This window comes from Seriola aureovittata, chromosome 2 (genome assembly GCF_021018895.1).
Source record: "Seriola aureovittata isolate HTS-2021-v1 ecotype China chromosome 2, ASM2101889v1, whole genome shotgun sequence".
NCBI lineage: Eukaryota > Metazoa > Chordata > Actinopteri > Carangiformes > Carangidae > Seriola > Seriola aureovittata.
In genome coordinates this window covers 25,332,009-25,350,748 of record NC_079365.1, presented here as the reverse complement: position 1 = coordinate 25,350,748, position 18,740 = coordinate 25,332,009, and the positions used below count along the sequence as shown (strand labels likewise).

Sequence of the window (18,740 nt, the reverse complement as noted above, 5' to 3'; positions counted from 1 at the left end):
AACAATAATGTCATATCAGATTTTTGTATGACATTAGGAACTGACACATGAGTTAACAAAATTTTATCTTGTCTGAGCTTGAACAATACACTGACTAACTACTTGCTCTGCAGTTGTGTGAGCGTCTCATCCTGCCACAGGGCTTTGTTGTTTTAGAAGGAAAAATATTTCACTGTATACTCATCACCAAACCACTGTGAGTCTTTGTAGTTAATCAAGAAACAAAAGAGCTGGAGTTTGACATGTAGTAAAGAATCCTTGTTTTGGTCCAGTTTTCAAAGAATAGCAGCAGTAACGGCACATGAAGAGCAGCCTGTGTTACATAATCATTTTTATCTGAGGTCAAAGTCCATCTTTCAGCTGATAAGCTCTCAGCTGCTCAAGATTTGAGGCTGACATGTCATTCAAATGATTGTTTTTGCTCTTACAAATCACTGTCACCAGGTAAACAAAAAAAATCCATTGATCAATTCTCAGCTCCTGCTTATTTCACAACTGAAGATATCAACTAGCCTATGCATTTGTTTGTGGTACTGTTATCTTTGTTACTGTTTTACTGACCCATCTGAAAGAGGCAGTATGTGAAGTTTATTCTTCTTCACTTCTTTTTCACAACTTAATACTCAGTTTTATTTAATGTATTTGTTCATTTATTTAGCTGCATTTTTGGAAGAAGAGAAAGTGAAAGCAGAGCCGGATCTCATTATAGACCAGAGTAGTCGTATGGTTGCTTGCTGTGTATTTATTTATTGATCTTATTCAGTGGTGCAACATAACTGAGTATGTTTGCTGGAGAAGGCCGTCTGTTTCCATTTTATTCTGCTATACTATTACTACATTCAGAGGTAAATATTGTACTTTTTACTCAACAACATATCTGTTCTAGAAAGTAACTAAGAACAATCACACAAATACTGACCTTAAGTGCAAATAAGAGATGCTTATAATTCTGCTCCAATACATTTCACAGTGAAAGATTGTACCTTCTCTTGACAGCAGCAATTAATTATTACGTTACAGATTAAAACATTATATGCATAGTTAGTATTGGCATAGATGAAACTACCAAGTAAAATGCTGCTTATATATTAATGCATTGGTAATAATGATACAAACATATAATATTAAATAGCATAACACTCTTAGTGGCAATTTTCCTGCATTATAAGTACTTTGACTTTCAGAACATTTACTTTGTAATACTTACACACTTTCACTTTTGAATTCAGGGGTGTGAGTATTTTCACTGTGAGGCATTGCTACTTTTACTTTGCTCCACTTTTGTTACATACAAAATATATGAAATATGATGCATTGTAATGGATTAAATTATCCAGCAGACAAACTTTAGTAACAATTATTTGAAAAACTCCTCATAATACATTTTCCACCTTTGCTTTTTTAACACTATTTTGCAGTTAACATCCCCTCTAGATCCCTTTTATTATCACTTTATCACCTTATCACCATGAAACATCTCACAGACCGCAGATGGTGTGTGATGCAGTGAGGAGGTTGTATGAACTGTGTTTTCACATCAGAGAAATGGTTGTACCTGTGTATATTCTCCAGTAGGTGGAGCCAAAGTTCTATCAGATGCTACTAGAAAACAATGGAGCTAGGACTTGAGGAGGTATAAACAACGTTTGTTGATATCAGAAAAAGATGGAGGTGTGTGTGACTTCCATGTTATAACTGACTCACGTCATTGTACAGCTCAGCAGGGGGACACATATATCTGTGCTAAAACATTTTTTGTTCGTCCCCTATTTCTGACCATTTTTTTTATTTTTGTAATAACAGCTGTTTTATTGCTAACCATCTCAACATCACATGCTGGGAAGTGATAAAATGAAATGAAATGATTTCCTTTGCCTCAAAGGATGGATTTTTTTTAAAAAAACTTTTATTTCCTCTCCCAAAGATGAAGTACTCTCAGCATCCACTCGCAGTGGATGAAGATTTAATCTCTCTCCTGATGAATGACCCACTACTTCTCTGTCAGAGGCCGCTGAGGCAGACTGCTCTGAATCCAAGAGAAGCAGAGAAATGACAGGAGAATTTGTTTCCATGACTTCTCTTTGTGAGTGTGTGTGTGTGTTCATCTGATATTTAGATCATCAGGAGAGAAAACAAGAGAAAAGAAAAATAATTTTTGGAGTTTGTATTTCATTCAGAGCAAAATTAATGTGTTGCAGTCAGATGTGCGCTGAAAAAATGTTCATTTCAACAAGGTTTTCCTCTTATCTCATTTTGTTTTGAATCCAAACTGAAGGAAAACTCACATCTATTGTGCTGTAGTGATGTGCTGGCTCACACATCAAAGAAAAGAGGAGAAAACATCAAAATCATAACCGCTATCTATTACAAATAGATATTTATATAAAATGAAATAAATAGATAGCGGTTATGAGTTTGATGTTTTATATATATATAAACTCAATTTTAAAGAAGACAAAATTAATTTGTGGTGTACCTGTAACTTACGTGAGTATTTCCATTCTATGCCACATTAAACCCCTACTTAACTACATTTCAGAGGTATTGTAGTTCTTGCTGCTGTGAAGCTGTGAGGTAATCTATAAGATTTTACATAAAGAACTGTGAACCAATATTTTTGGAAAAAAAATCGAAGATTTAGAGAAACTATAAAAATTGACTAATTTGTGAAATAGTTTTCTCGTCTATCCATCACTGTCAAACAACTCCACCTCAAACTACAAATTAAAATGCTGCTTATGCACTGATGCATTAGTGTTAATAATGTAAAAATGTCAAATATAATAACAGTCGCAGGAGACATTTTACTGCAGAGCAAGTTGATAATTTAAACACCTTTTGCTTTTACATTTTTGCAATCTGCAACTTTTACCTCTAATAGAGTATTTTTACATTGTTGTTTTGGTTGTTTTGCTTTTGAATACGTATTAACCACTGTTAAAAAGGAACAGTTTGCATCAGAGCTATCATATGAGCGTGTGGCTTTATCTTCCCTTCCTTTTCTATAGTATGCCATAAATGTGATCTATTTTCACATGTTTTGAATATTCTCTTTTCTATTATTATGTGCCTGCAATGCAATAGCATTGAACGCATGTATCACTATCCTGTGTCCAAATTTCTCGCAGATTTGAGAAAACCCAGACAATATATATATCAATACCTGTGGCTTTGCTCGGGAATGGTGTGCTATGACTTTTCTTAGCAATTTGAGTAACCATGGTGACGTAAATGGTGATAAAAGCGAAAATAATTCCGATTCCCATATAGATTGAATGGGGAGACGTCCTGAAAACGACCAAACCCAAACCTCTTTGGAGCTCTACTGCTGTGTCATACTTAAATGTAAAAAAGTGGTTGATATGTTAAACGAGTCACAAGACTTGAGACTCTTTTGGGTTAAATCAGTATTTTGACAACTATTACGGTTTTAGAAAAATCGCAGTTTACGTTTTGTGTAATTTTTAGACAGTTTCAGATTTTATAATTGGTGTGTGTTGCACGGAATGTTCAGAGCTAGAGTGGATGACATCACGCACACTCTAACTGCAATCCCTGAAAATTTTCCTAAAAATATATCAGACAAACTCTTTTAAATCCCACAATTTCCAACCTTCATTGACAATTTCTGTATGAAAAATGTAGAGATTTTTGTCCTGTATCACCCAGTTTTGGTCTTATTCTGATATCTTTTATAGTTTTTGAGGAAATCCCCCCTAAGTGCAGAGAGGGCTGTCCAAAGCTCCCATAGACGCCCATGTTAAACTGAGCTCTGAAGCGCCTGCCAAAAACAGAGTTGAGGGGAGTTTCTAAACTGCAATAAAACCTCAACCGAAAACTGTAGGTACACATAAAAGATATCAATCTCTTTATTGAAGCCTTGGGACGGCAATGGTGAGGTGATCTTTTCAATAAGACTTGTAGTTTTTCCTCTGTGATCCAATTTTCGAACACAAGTTTCATCTTAAAAGCTGTTGTCTGCCTAGGGAGACAGAGGGAATTGTGTGTGCCTGTTACCGTCCTCCCCCTGGTGGCCACAGTCGCCATAGCAACCAGTGCATCAGTAGGTGCTACTGACAGTTACTGGGCGTAAATGGAAAGCTGATTCTGATTAGCTAATTAGACTCATTAACTCTTAGCCTTTTAACTCAGGTATGAGAGCAACTCCAAGGTAAATCAACACGGTGTATTTACGTGTTGTTGTGTGGTTCTTTGCATGTGTGTACATGTCTTTCCAGGATTGTGAGGACAATTTTGGTTAAAAAATGTTATTATGAGGTCATTTTGGGCCGGTCCTGACAACTTCATAGCGGTTTTTGAATGTTAAGCTTTGGCAGTTCCTATCACCATGCACACATATACATTGACAGACACACAAACAACATCACCACCTTATGGATATTAACTGTATAAGTGTCTCAATCTGGTAACACAAGCTTTTTGAAGGCTCTATGGTAGACAGCTCTTCTGCCACACACAACGATTCACACGTAGGCACATTGACAGACACACACAAGTGCAGTTGCTGCCCAAACTTTCACACAACTGACTGTGATTGGCTAATTAGACTGATTAAGTCAGGGCATTTTATACTGTTGTCCATGTTGTTCTTTTCTAGCAGGAGAAATCATGGTAGCTTTATTGCAGATCAACTTCTGTTAGGGGCATGTGTATGTGTGTATACAAGTCTTGCTATGGTTGCTGGGACAAATTTAGGTTCCAAACCATCATTGTGAGGTCACTTTGGCCTGTCAGGATAGGTTAGGATAATTCTCTACAACATGAATGAAACTCAAAGTACCGTCCTCTGTAGAGATTGAAATGTGTTTGATGGATACACACCAAGCAGCAGGCGCATTCAACATTTTTTCAGGAATTTTCTAGTTATTGATATAAATTAAAATTTCTCACCTTGATGGAAGATGTATTCACTTGTGTTAAACTTGATAAAACTTGTAAGACAATATACATTCTATATGATTAGTTTTGCAGTCTAACATTGACTCTTATGGCCTGTTTTTGTTTATCAAACCCATCAGTACTCTCACCGTTCAGACTAATCTGAGCTCATACACTGATTTTGAGTGGACATTATTTCTTTCTGTGGTTACAGCTCCCCACTGATATCTGAAAGTTGGAAACTCCATTAGGGTGGGCCCCTGATGAAAACCCATTAATGGCTCTGCAATTGGGATTGAGGTTGGGTGGGAAAGACCTGGCAGTGCAACCGCAAACAAAGCCATAAAGCCTGATGTAGTTGCCTCTCATTGAGCATCTGCGGCTGTGGAAGAAAAACTGTCCCGGGGTCTGCAGACCTGTTGAATTAAAGGGGGCATTAACTGCAGCTTCCTCTGCATTATTGATAGCTGGCTCCATTCCTGAGGCCATTATGCCTCAGATTTTTCCTCTTGCAATTTTCTGGTAGACGTCCCACTGTCTTCAAACACACTTCAACGATGAAGGCGAGTGAGGGTTCAGGCAGAGGGCTCACACTGCTCCCTGCAGGGTGCTGTTATTTTAAGCCAAACCACTGCAATCAATGTCGGGCGACTGAGCACCCACAACTCTTGTTCTCCGTGTGAAGTGAAAGTAATCACAGGATGACAAGCATGGGATGATGACTGTTATGCAAGGTGCCACCTACAGTAACAAGACCTAAAATGGCCGTGAGGTTTCCTCTGTGAGGTGCCAAATCACATGACACCTCAAACAACAGCCGATGTGTGCTTGTCCCTCAAAGAGACACAAACCAGAGAGTCTTATTCGATTTTGACTCTGAATGCTCAGTAACCGGGATTACCACATGACTCACCTCAGCTGCCACATACAGTACATTTGTTGTTGAGCTCTCGAACAGAGGCACACACTGCTGGCTTTATCTGCTCTCACACAGCTTGAGAAACCTTACCTCACGGCTGACCTCATCCTGTCATATGATTTAATGAGCAGAGCTGTGTCACAAACCACAGTGTCAGGGCTATGACAGGATAGGTCTATACAATGCACTAAAGATTAATGAGGTCATCTCCTCTCTCAGTGTGTGTGTGTGTGAGAGGGAAGAAGAAAGAAACTTGATGACTTTGGGAATCATATAATAAATGATGTAAATAGAATCAAAATAACAGCTTTTCTATTCATAGGCAATTATGAAGTGATGTGAGGCCTGGCTCTGGTCTGCAAATCTGCTTTGAAAGTTATAGCTCAGCCCGGTCAGTGATAATGGGCTGACATTTTTTATATTGAGTCCCCTGGGTTTTGTGTATTGTGCCCTTTGATTCTGCCTGCATGTGTGTGTTTTGTGCGTGCGTGTGTGTGCTTACAGAGCTGTCTGTGAGGTACTAGATGGCTTTGGCTTTATGATGATAACACTCTGAGGGTGTCCAAAATCAATCAAATCCAAATCCAAATGCTTGCCTCCGATCTCCACAGGCTATTTTAAAGGTTGGTATTGATTATTCCACCCATTCCTGCCTTGTGGGGGGACAGACGAAAGAGTCTGCTTGAGAAATGGAGAGATGATAATGCAATTACTGGGGGGGAAGCCTTTGTAGACGGGGCAGCAAGGCTTGAGGAGAGAGGAAGTTGAGTGTCAGAGACAAACGGATGTATTATCATAACCTTGGTGTGTAGTCAGGAGTCTAATACATGTCATAACACAAGTTTTTCTAAGTAAGGAACTGTAGACAAGTTATTGTACATGGTTGTCATTTTTATTTTTACTGATGGGAGGGTAGTCTCATATTTTTTTAGAGAGCAAGGGAGGATCTTTTATTTTTTTTAATTTATTTTTTGCTCTATCAATTTTTCTATCTTATTGAGTTGTGGAATAGATAGATAGATAGCAGCTTCCACACCCAAATAATTTTCATACAGTCCCTAAATTTTTCTTTTCATACCTGCTAACCCTCAAAAGAAATTTCTATAAAACCACACCACATCATAAACTGGCTTTTTTGTTTGTAATATCTTTCCTGAATATACGGGGTGAAAATTTATAAGAAATATAAGAAATCTACCGATCAATCAGTTGTTATTTTGCTGCCATAGTTGGTGTCTTGCTGTCTTTGAGAGGGCACCATCGTCCACTCATCATCATCTGAAGCTGGCTGAGATAAATGTCTGCCCTCTTTCCTGTCAGCACCACAGTCCACAATCCAGGATCACCGCCCTCCACTGGATGGCGCTATAATACCGGCGCAGCAGCAGCACCACCACCACCTGGCTCCACACACACACACATACACACATACATACACACACACACTGTGATGAATCCGGCTGCTCTCACATCCCTTGGACACCTCAAATCCATATCTCTAACTGCGCGAAGACGTTGCCAAAACCCAACTGCAACCAGTATGTGGAAGAGAGGATTGTAAAAAAACAACAACAACAAAAAAAACATCACACCACTCTTCAATCCAGAAACTATGAGTGACGGCCCGGCGTTTTGTCCAGCTGCTGTGTCGCTCTGGCGGATGGCAAGTTGTGAGTCAGAGTCGGAGGACCAGCAACTTTTATAGACTTTTAAGTCCACTGCCTGCAAGTATCCAGCAGCCCCAGTTTAGACTTCTTTGACTCAGGGATTGTGCGTCTGGAGAGCTTTGACATTAGAGCAGTGTTTTTAGGTGATGTGTTGTCGGAGGCGTCTTGAAGCGACAAGGAAATGGCATTTGTCTAAAGAAGAGCTCTCTGGTTTTTGTGGTCGACAATGGAGAATAAATGAAAGGGACGTTTCCCGGGATTAATTGACTGCACAACGACAGGTAGGTTTACATGCCTGGGAAATTTAATTGTCTCATATTTTGTGCATTAAACTATAAAATGTATGTTTTTTACAACCTTAAATTGAGTAGAAATTATAGAATGCAAGCAATTCATTCTGTGAATTTCCAAAACCTAACAGCTTACGTGTGACTGGGAAGCAGCCAAGCAGCCAAACCTATGAGTAAACCAAGCTTATCGATTCAGACTATTGATTATTTCCACTATGATAAATAGTTATTAACTTATGAGACACCAGTAGGCTACTGTGAGGCAGTGGCTTTGAGGTGTTGTACAGGTGCAGCTGTAGGGCTTCATATTGCCTAGATTTCAGAGAGCATCAGATCTATGCAGCAACATGCAATCAGCATTGACAGTTTTAATTAGGCACAAATCAAGTTTCCCCTCCACAGAGATCTGCCTACTCATTTTGGGTGCACAAAGGCATTGAAGAGACTCCCGTCTGTGTTTAAATGCAGGAAGAAACTTGATTTTCTTATAGTCTTCTTTATATATATATATGTGTATGTATAAGTCAGATGGGTGATGTGTGTGGTCTCATCTGCATCCAGAGAAGTTATTGTGATCTATCTATCTATCTATCTATCTATCTATCTATCTATCTATCTATCTATATCTATCTATCTATCTATCTATCTATCTATCTATCTATCTATCTATCTATCTATTCCCAAAAAATAGTGCACAATATTTTCTAAGCTCAAGCCTGTATCTTGGCAAAGGCAACCCCCCAAACATAAACATGGCTCCCCACAGTAAAGCTCTATACAGCCTGAAATGGGACCTGGAGCTGAATTGACAGCGTGGGCCGTGTCCTCCATCAGAGTGATTTCCCTCAACTCCAAATTAAGAAGAAAGCAGCTCCAGCTCTAAGCGGCTTGTTTGTGACTTAAGAAAAGTACAATGCTGTTATCTTGTTGGATTATGTTGAGAGGACATGGATGGAGTCCCTAATGAAAACAGGCTCTTGTATTTGCTGTCAGCTGCTCTGCACACACACACACACACACACACACACACACATACACACACATTAGATATTTATGATTATGCTTACACACCACTGTGAATATTTCTCTTTCTCCAACCCCCTCCCTCTTTGCTCTCCCCCTCCCACTTCCTCTCTTCTTTTTTTTCCTATCTCAGTCTATCTCCTTGTTCTTTTATCTGCCCTTCATCCTCTTGACAAGCGCTGTGCGGTCAGCTGTTTTTTTTTTCACTTCCCCTCAATTAGTGCTATCATCGCATTTCATCCTGTGGAATACAGGGATGGTAATAACCTTACACTCCTATTGCGAGGTGATACAATTCTGCTGTGATTAATTGAAGTCCCCTCAGAGAGTCAGAGGAGGCGTAGATCTTCTGTTTCACATTCACTGACAGGCAAGCCATTATATTGTTTTATAGATCGCCGTCAGTAGCCCTTGAAGCTGCCTGCAGCCCACTGTTGTTCTGGAGGGTTTTATTGTGCAGTGTTATTGGTTGGTATTGCTGACAGGCAGAGCAAAGGCCACCCTGGGATTACTGGAGACGGGATTCCTGTGACAGTTCCACTGTATTTGACAGTAACACTGCAAACTTGGAAAAGATTTTTGCCCTCTTGAAGTGTGAATTTGTTATGGAGCTAAAGGCTCAGAATAAAGTTGTGTCTGTACCTGTAAAACAACCTGCCACCATAACCTCCCCATACTGCACCGTGGCAAGCGTGTCCCTAAACAAATGTTGGGGAACCAAAAATGGTTGCTTCTGCTCTTTTTGGTGGCAACAAACGCACTGCGTCTCTGCAGAAATAACCAGAACGCAGAGTTTAGACAGATTAGCTTGCAATTTCAGTTTTCTGTGTGTGCTTTTTTTTTTTTTTTTTTCAAAGCCAACATCTCACAGACATTGCAAAAAAACCCCAAAAAACAGCAGAGCCTGGAGAAGGCAGATCGCTGAGGCTTGGAGAGAGTACTTGATATGCATGAACCACCAGGTGATTCCAGAGGAAGAGAACACCATGGATAAGAGGCTTGTCTCTAGTTTTAAGGAGCCACCCCAGGCAGTATTTGTGTTCTCCGCCAGCTTCCTGCTCACTCTGTCAGATCAATAGGGCATAATATGAGAGTGTGGCTTGTCTTTGCAGGCACGATCGGAAACAATACATGCACTTTAGTTTTTACATACTGTATATGCATGCATGGGGCTGTGGTAGTTGCTCTGTTGGGATCGCCTGTTGAGACTGCAGTCCCTCCAAATGTCCCCATCTAACACTGACATTTTTGCATTTCCTGTAGTGTGGGCATGCCAGTTTATGCCGGATACATATACATGTGATATCCCAGTGTCTTGTCACAGGGAACGCAGCACTGCAGCACCATGAGTTAACTATAAAATCCTGGGTATTGCATCATTTCAGAAACTCTGTATTCACCACCAGCCCTGCAGATTTGGCTTAGCGGAACAATAAAAAGTCATCCATCTATCTACATGATTACACCCGATTTCAGCACCCCAAGATTTGCTGCTCAGCGGTGTTCATAGGCTAATGTGTTTAGAAAGCACAGTTTGTTCCACCTCTCAAAGCGCCAACTCGAGCGGCTTGGGTGAATCCATTGGGTGTTTAAAGGGGAATTGAAAGCCCCACCGTAGTGAACGAGATGCAGCACTGTGACACTCGTGCAGCTCCGTCATGTACAGAGGAGTGGGAGTGGGAGGAGGAGGAGGAGGAGGATATGGGGGAGAACACATCCCATGTTTTATAGATGCCATTTAAAGGAGCATGCCCAAGATGGGCTGGCTGCAATGAACTGTAACCACTGACAAAACACCAAGACAATAAACAAACAAATTGGTTTCCTGGAAGCCAGCAGTGTCCCACTCATTCGCCCAGGCTGATCCTTGCCGATGCGGCAAGCTGTTTTTTCCTCAGAGATTAGGCTGTGAAGCACAACTCCATCTCTTATTTATTCATGCTTATTTGCTGTGTGCATGTTTGGTTTTGGGTGTGTATAAGTTTGTGCGTGCACGATAGAAAGAGGAGTGAGTGTATGCGTGTGTACAGCTGAAGTGTTTGTAAAAGTGGGTGTTTTCCTGAGTGTTTATGTGAATGATGCATGTGGGCACTTCATGCATGTGTGAACAGGCGTCCGTATCTTGTACTACTCTGTTAATACTGTGTGTGTGTGTGTATTGTGATGTCATTGTATTATATCGGTTGCTTCTGTTGTCCGCTCATTGTACATGACTGGAGTACAGACTGTGATCCTGCTGGGCTCGCTCATGACTCGCTCATATGACTCTGTTCATGTCATGCATTTAGAAGCATTGTTCCAATAGAGGAATAAGGGTGTGTGGGTGTGTGTGTGTGTGTGTGTGTGTGTGTGTGTGTGTGTGTGTGTGTGCGTGTGTGTGTGTGTGTGTGTGGGGGGGGGGGTTGCTTAAATTCCTGCCTTTTTTGATGGATATTAGTTTGAAAGATTTCTTTGCCAAATCATATTCTATAGAGTTTAAAGTGGCAAGAGGTGTTTCAGGCCCCCGTGGCTCTGGATTTAGAAGTCCCATTCAGACAATGTGAGGTGACTGACAGTTGCAGCTACTTCCACGTCTTGTATGGTCATGAAATCATCAGTACTAAACTGGTTTTGGTTATTTGAGAAAACGTCAAAGGTACAAGCTTGTGTACATGAAAACTACAACTACAACTCTCAAGATGCTTTTTTGTTAAAAATCACGTAGCTTAAAGAGTAACTTAGCACCAAATTGAAAAGCAAGGTTGTGATGCCCTCTCTGGTTGAAAGTTTAAAGCCTGGTGTGGTCAGAAAAGTGCTCTGTTGCACCTGTAACTCCGCCCAACAGTGATGTCACCGGGTCCTGCAGTACACCTGTATATCACTGCAACTAGGTGAGGAGTTAAAACGTTGTAATGTGTGGACAGAAGCTCAAGATTATGCTGTTGAGAAAACTAACAGTACTATCTGCACTTTTCCAGTGTTTCTGGATTAAAAAAAGATGAAAAAGATTAGTGAAAAGTCATAGAAAATAGACATAGTTTGTGGGTCATCAATATTTCTCTTTAAATTGGTAAATTTTGACAATGTTTAGACCTTCAGCTGTATCTTCTGATCCCTTGGGAGAGTCCTGACCCCCAGGTTGGGAACCATTGACATATACAATCTTTGAAAGGGAGTTCAGGTTCAAATTCACAATATCATGGCTTGAAAAGGATTTTGAAAAATAATTTTAAATGTATCCAACCGGATAATGCAGGTCTACATTGGCTGTAGGTGTGAGTGTGAGTGCTTGTCTGTCTGTATGTATCAGCCCTGTGATTGACTGGTGTCCAGGGTAGACACCGCCTCTTGCGCAATTTCATCCTGGATCAGCGTCAGCGCCCCGTGACCCTCAAGGATATGCAGATATAGGTGGTGGGTGGATTCCCAGATTACTTCCTGTGCTGGGGTGATGTATGCAAGCAAAGTCACTTTTTCTAAGGCCAAATAGTCTTGCCCCTCCTGTACTCTGTGTACAGTGTCATGTGACTCCATCTGGGAATTTACGAGTGCTGAGGACAATAAGGTTTGAGTGGAAAAGAGCCTCAGCAGAGCTTAGGAATCCAGTCTTCCATGGAGATGGTTTCCAGCTTTGTCGGGCATCAGGCTTTTTCTCAACCAAACCCCCTTTCTCTCTCTTCCCATCTCTTTCACTCTCTCCTCCTTCAATTTCCCTCTATATGTTCCCTTTCCTTGAGGTAGTCAGTGTTTGGCAGCTTTCACTCTCAGTGTTGTGGCATTGTGCTGAATTCCCATCATCTCCTTCTCCAGCACAGCAGCGAGGAACTAAATTCTCCGAGCTCTTAACCATTGGCCCATTGAAAAGGTTGGGGAATTGCAGATTTTGAGAAGCCCCACTTCTAAACCCTGGTTCCTATGGGAGTAAAGAACCTCTCGATTTTTCTTGGCAGATTTTTTTTTTCTCTTTAGCTCTCTCTCTGTCTCTCTCTCTCTCTCTCTTGCGGTGCCTAAGGGTCCTTAGCAATATGTTTTTTTCTGCTGCTCTTTTCTGGTGTTGTTGTCAAGCTCCACCTCATCCCTGTAATCATTAGACTGCAATTTGAGTAGAAAATTGCAATTACAGGGTTCAAAAAATGAGCCTGTTATTTTCCACGCTTGTTATTCCTTTGTTGAGGATGCAGGAGAACAGCATTCCTATTGTGATTATATTTAAATGAATCGGACAAAATAAAATTGGCAATTACTGTCAAAGGTCTCTCAATTTGCTTCATAGAGGAGGAGTGATGTTCAGGCTTTTCTTTTTTTTTTTTTATTAAAATTTGCACAATATCAACATGACAGTCCCTCATCATGCATCATGCAAACAATGGGGTGGCAGTTGGATTTTGTTACCGGTCAGGTTTCTTCATCATGAGATCTCAACAATGAAAGAGCAGAGCCGAGGACTCTTCAAAGCAGCCTCGTATCTTCAAAAGAAATGTGCCCATGCCATTAAATGTAATGTGAAGAAACCAGCGTCTGAGCCGTGATCTAATGTGCGAGATGAGAACGAGAAACAGAAATCTGAAATCTGGGTACTTGTGTTATCTCTTCACCGTGATGGAATGAGCTCAAGGGGTAGCTGCAGTTCACGGCACGCTCCTCTTTCATCCATTCAAATACGCCTCCTCTGTCAGTCAGCTATGTGCACAATGTACTTGCACTATAAATACATGCCCTTTTAATTATTCTGATGCAGTTTGATTTCTTTTTGTGTTTGAAATGCAGTCTTGTGAGGGATGCACAATCTTTGTCTTTGCGCTTGTAATTGATGTACATGTAGTTTTACCCTGATGCATGTTTGAGCCAGGATTGTCTTGGGGGGGGGGGGGGGGGGGCAGACTGGCTCTTTTCCACAAGGCTACTACTCCAACCAAGAGGAAACACTGTGGACACCCAGTGATACAAAATAATATTAGAATAATACAAGAATTGATATGAGACATATTATGCTGACACATAACACATTTTAATTTTGATGACTTTGAAGAAATTTCAGTTTGTGAAATTATAAGTTGCATATTTGCATGTGTTTGTTTTATACTTGCATAGTTTGGGGCTATAATGTAAGCGTCTCGTAGGAGGAAATATGTTTAAGAAATCATGAAAAACTCACTAACTTTAACCTCACTGAAGCCTTGAAAAAGAATATATTTTCCTATTTGAGAGTAAAGTTACTCGAAGAAAGGCCAACTATCTTAAGCTTTTGCTTTTACTTCAAAACCGTCATCAGGAGCAGGCAAAAGGCCAAAGCAAAATCTTGAGAAAACTGCCAAAGTGCCTTTTTTTTTTTTCTTTTTTTGGAATAACGTTATGTGCTGAATATTAGTGGATGTCCTGGTTCATTTTCCTACGCTCTGCTAGAAGGATCACTCGGGGCGGTACTGCCCTGAAATGTACGACCAAACTCTCAAAGAAAAAAAATAGAGAAAACTTCCCGACAGGATGTTGGATCAACCAATCAGTTGGCTTGACGCGCAGGTCCATAATTCCAGTTTAAACCCACAAAATACTGTTGATCCAGCTTAATCTAAAAAAAGATGCTGCCCTTGATTTTTATGGAGGACAATTAGGCGTTAGGACAGGAGGTTGTAGTGACAGGGACATTTTATGTTTTAAAGAGGTCATTTTCACAATGGTGTGTTCTGGTTTAAACCCTTTATGAGTCTGTGTGGCCACTACTGCATCCGCACAGCACGGTGAGGCTTTTCTTGTTGCTGCAGCACAAATCCGATGCTCAGATTTGATGCTTTGATTGAGGCTTTTTTTTTTTTTTTAGACCAGCACCAATTTTCAGATATAAAGCAGAATTATAAGCCTTGTGATGGAAAACAATTTTGTTCCCTCTCCCTCTCTGTGTTCTCTTTTGTCTTCATTGCAGTCTCTCTTTCCTTCAAACACACACACAAACCACAGCGTGCAGGGTGACTAATTTCTCTGGGGGTTTGGACTTCGGCGTGAGAGAGGGTGAGATGGAGAAAATGAAAGAGAGAGGAGAAGCAGTGGTGCGCTGGCAGCTCACAGGAAGCTGCCCACACTGAAGGAGCCTGATACAACCTCTCATCTCATCTCTCTGGCTGCTCGTCTGTCTGTTCTGTCTCCGAGCCCAGAGCACCCAGCATGCGTGTAGCCTCTTTGGGATTGTGTCAATTTGATCATTGTTTACTCCCCAGTTTCAGGTACTGGAGACAAATCACAAGTATTGTGCACGGTGCTCTCATCTGTGAGGAGAAATTGAAATCTAAGTGTGTTGTTTTTGCATCCAATTTGGGCCGTCGACGCTGGATTCTGTAGAGTGGAACGACTGCCAATCAGTAGGGCTTTGTTTACTTTGTGTGTCCTGCTGACAACTGGCTGGTACAAATATCAGCTGCTGTAGTGTGACACGCTGCGCCTTTGTACAATTAACAGTAACCATTGAGCTGAGGTTATGTGGCACTTGTGCTATATTAAGTTATACACCTCCGATACATCAGTTATCGGAGGTAAACACGGTTTTAGACCGAACATTTACAACATTGATTTCATCACCAAATAATATAATCAACTTTTTCAACCTCTGTACCTTAAATCTGTTCACACAAAGGAAAGGAGCCGAAAAGAAACGCAGCCACAGCTACAATTTCAAAAGCCAGAGTGTAGGCTACTTTTCCAGACCTTGATTGAGTGACTGAGACTGTTGAAAATCTTGGCAGCAATTCAGCAGAAACATTCATGAGCTGAGTGCAGGTAAATATGCCCCACAGAAAGACTTTCCTCAAATATTAGCCAAGAGCAAGTCTGGTGCCACTTTCAAACCCCGGACGTCCACTTCAGGTTGCGTTCAGGTTGTGCCGTGTCTCCGTCATGTCTCCCCCCGCAGTGTTTATGTCCACTAGAAACGTTTCAGAAGCAAAAAAGGGATTCAAGCTGAATCCAGAAGCCACATTTCCCTTTTATCGAAAACATTTTGGCTGTTTGTTGATGATTGATGTTTTAACAGATACTTCGTGGCTGTACTTAAGTCGTTTTAATTACTGTATGCAGCTGTACTGTATTTTTTTAAGGAAGGAAAAATGTAGCATCCCTCCTCTTCCTTTCCAGACTTACCATGAGAAGTGACCTGTTATCAAGAAACAAAGGTGACAGACTATATTTCTGTAAAGAAAAGTGAGTAATAAATGCAGTATTAGTAAATATAGAGATTAAAGTACTTTCATTAACATACAACAGGCTGTGTTGTATGGGTGTTAGTTAATACAGGCGCCCTTTATTATGAGTTATTGTGGCGTAGCTTGTGGCCTTATCATTATAAGCCCTTATAGAAACCAACTTATTAGGGAAGCCCCAGTAGCATAATGCTTAGTGCCCACCACACACCTTTACTGTATGTCAGACCCTCTCTTCCTGGACATTTTCTGTCTAACCCTATACCAGTAAATTATTAAAGTAAAAATAACATGAACGAAAGGTTTGAAGGTTGTGAAAAATCTCTGTGCCTTGTATTTATCCTCCTCCTAAATGACGTTTGCTTTTTCTTTTTAGCTGCTGTTCAGTTTGTCACAGAGGTGCCCCCAGTGCACCGTTTGACCACTTACCTTCTGGAAAAGGGCCGAAGAGCATCAGAACTAAAATCCCTCTATTAACAACAAATATTTCAAACTGTGGATCTGATGTGTGAAACCCATTACCCTCGTGACACTCAAGTCAGCAGTCACTAATGTTAGTAAGTCATTAATAAAGAGTCATGACTTTATCACTTCCCTGTAAGCCACCCAGTCTGCACAAAGTTAGTAAGTGGAGATTTGCTCAGGGGTTTCTCATTTGCATCGAGTCTGCAGTTACAAACACTAACCCCACATCCAGCTAAAGAGACAAAACAAGTGTCACGCTGGAGGAGGATCAATACCAGCCAGAAAGATTTTTCACAACATGGCAACTCCAGATTTGCTCTTAGTAATAACTTATATCTGATCTGCAAAGCATTAGTAAATGATTTATTAACAACCGATAACACGTTAGACACAAAAAGGATGAAAGAGGTACCCACCCATTTAGCTTTGGTTTGATGGAACTGAAAGGTGTGATGGTTCACAGCTGGAAGAAAGAGAGAAAGAAAGAAAGGATGGCCATCCTCTTATTTGTTGGGACTTTACCCGCTGCGCTGCTCGTGTATTGAAGTTGGTCTTATTGTGATAGGATGCCATTATGTGGCTTTAATACTCTGTGGCCTCCCTCTGTGTCTTCACAAAACCCTCCACTGACTATGAGTGGAATATCGCCGCCTCACCGCTGTTCAGTGCTCATGAAACTAGGTTGAAGTTTGCTGCTAAGTCTGCTCAGTACACCTGTCTGTATTGGGTTTTGTCAAAATAAGGCCTTTAGAAATAAACCAATGCTCTCGATAGACTTTTCAAAGCTAGCATTATGTATGTTAGGCTTAGCATGCACTTATTTTACCCTATTAATGACATGACTTAGCAAGTTTTACCACTGACAGAGCACGCCTCTCTGCTTCATGATTGGAGACATAATGGAGATATTTTTGCTGCCTTCCCTTTCTCCCTCTTGCACATCTCTTAACACCTCTTCCCTCGGCCCTAATTCATTTAAACATTTAAAACCGGGACCTCCATTATTCATGTCCCCTAGCTGTCTGTGGCCCTGGCCTGGCCTCCTGCAGCACCCCGGTGCAGAGTGTGTCTGGATGGACACATTCCCAGGCTGCTCATTAATTGATGCCTCAGTTGACGCCAGAGGTCTAATGCACTCTCACTCTCCGTTGGCTTTCCCTGCCGATCCAGCATGTCGTCTCTTCCTTCTCTCACACGAAAGGCGTGAGGGGGTTTTCACAGAAAGCTTGATGTCATGAATTTGTGCTAAAAAGGTTCAAAGGGTGTCTTCACCCCACTGGCCCGCTAAGAGGAAAAACTATGTTAGACAAGGGGTTAGATCTGAAGGAAAACTCAGTTCATGGCCAGACCGCGGGAGTCAAGACTGGTGTAAGTGGACAGCATTTCTCTTTTTTTTCTGGCCTGTCTGTCTGTTTCTGTCTTTTAAGTTCTGTCCTCATTTCGTTTCTCTGGAGCCAGGCCCCGTATTCTCCATCATTTCTGCTCAGTATGTGGGCGGTGGTTACCTCCTCTGCTGTTGTCTAATTTAAAGAGCAGTCTGCACCAGAAGGGGAGGTTCAAGGGGGTCATTATACTGAACATTCACCACATGGAACAAGACGAAAGTTAAGTAATTAAGAGCTGCAAAATCATAAAAAAAACTTTCTGTTGTTTCGGCCCATAGAGTAGACAGCAGGAGGAATTAGGTTTGGCCAGAACAGGAGCTTCTGATCTTGTACAACATCTCATCCTCATCAGTCTTAGTTACAGAGAATGCATATTACTGCATTTCTTATTCTATTTTTGGTAAGCCATTAATTTTATATTTCATATTACGAAACTGTCCTCCTGTAAAAGAAAAACGGGACGAGAGAGCGGTGTTCGAATCTCATATGAAACCAGCAGTTTATATTGTAACCATGACAACAAAGGCCGTGTAATATTGAGGAAGTACTTATTTAAACCCCAAATCACAATCTTTTCCTAAACCTAACCAAGCCATGACCGTTATTATAGTAACCATGGCGGCGGAAGTAGGTACGCCGCTGTAGGTACGGTCCACGTGTTTAGTATTGTAACCATGACAACTGAGGCCCGGTACGCCACTTGCCACCGCTATTTCAGGAGACACTCCTATGGATCGTAGGAGTTGTTGGTTTTGACGTTTTGGCTTGTGACCCCGTCAAGCACAGCAAATGTCGCCTTGTGATTAGTGCCGGCTCTGCTTTTCAGGTAATAGCCACAGCAGGTTCTGTTCGATGAAAATGTTCAGCTTGCTTTAGCCAGTGCAGGTGGTGACTGACTCACTGAATGTTACATATAGTTATATTTG

General features: G+C 41.1%; 1 protein-coding gene across 1 annotated transcript in view; it reads left to right on the top strand.

The window, feature by feature from the left end:
* Positions 1-7,249: 7,249 nt before the first annotated feature.
* tafa3a (TAFA chemokine like family member 3a) overlaps positions 7,250-18,740 on the top strand; it is a 94,038-nt gene continuing 82,547 nt past the window's right edge. Inside the window, exon 1 of the mRNA XM_056364915.1 lies at positions 7,250-7,766. The gene's annotated coding sequence lies outside the window, so the exon portion shown is untranslated. The remainder of the gene's footprint in view (positions 7,767-18,740) is intronic.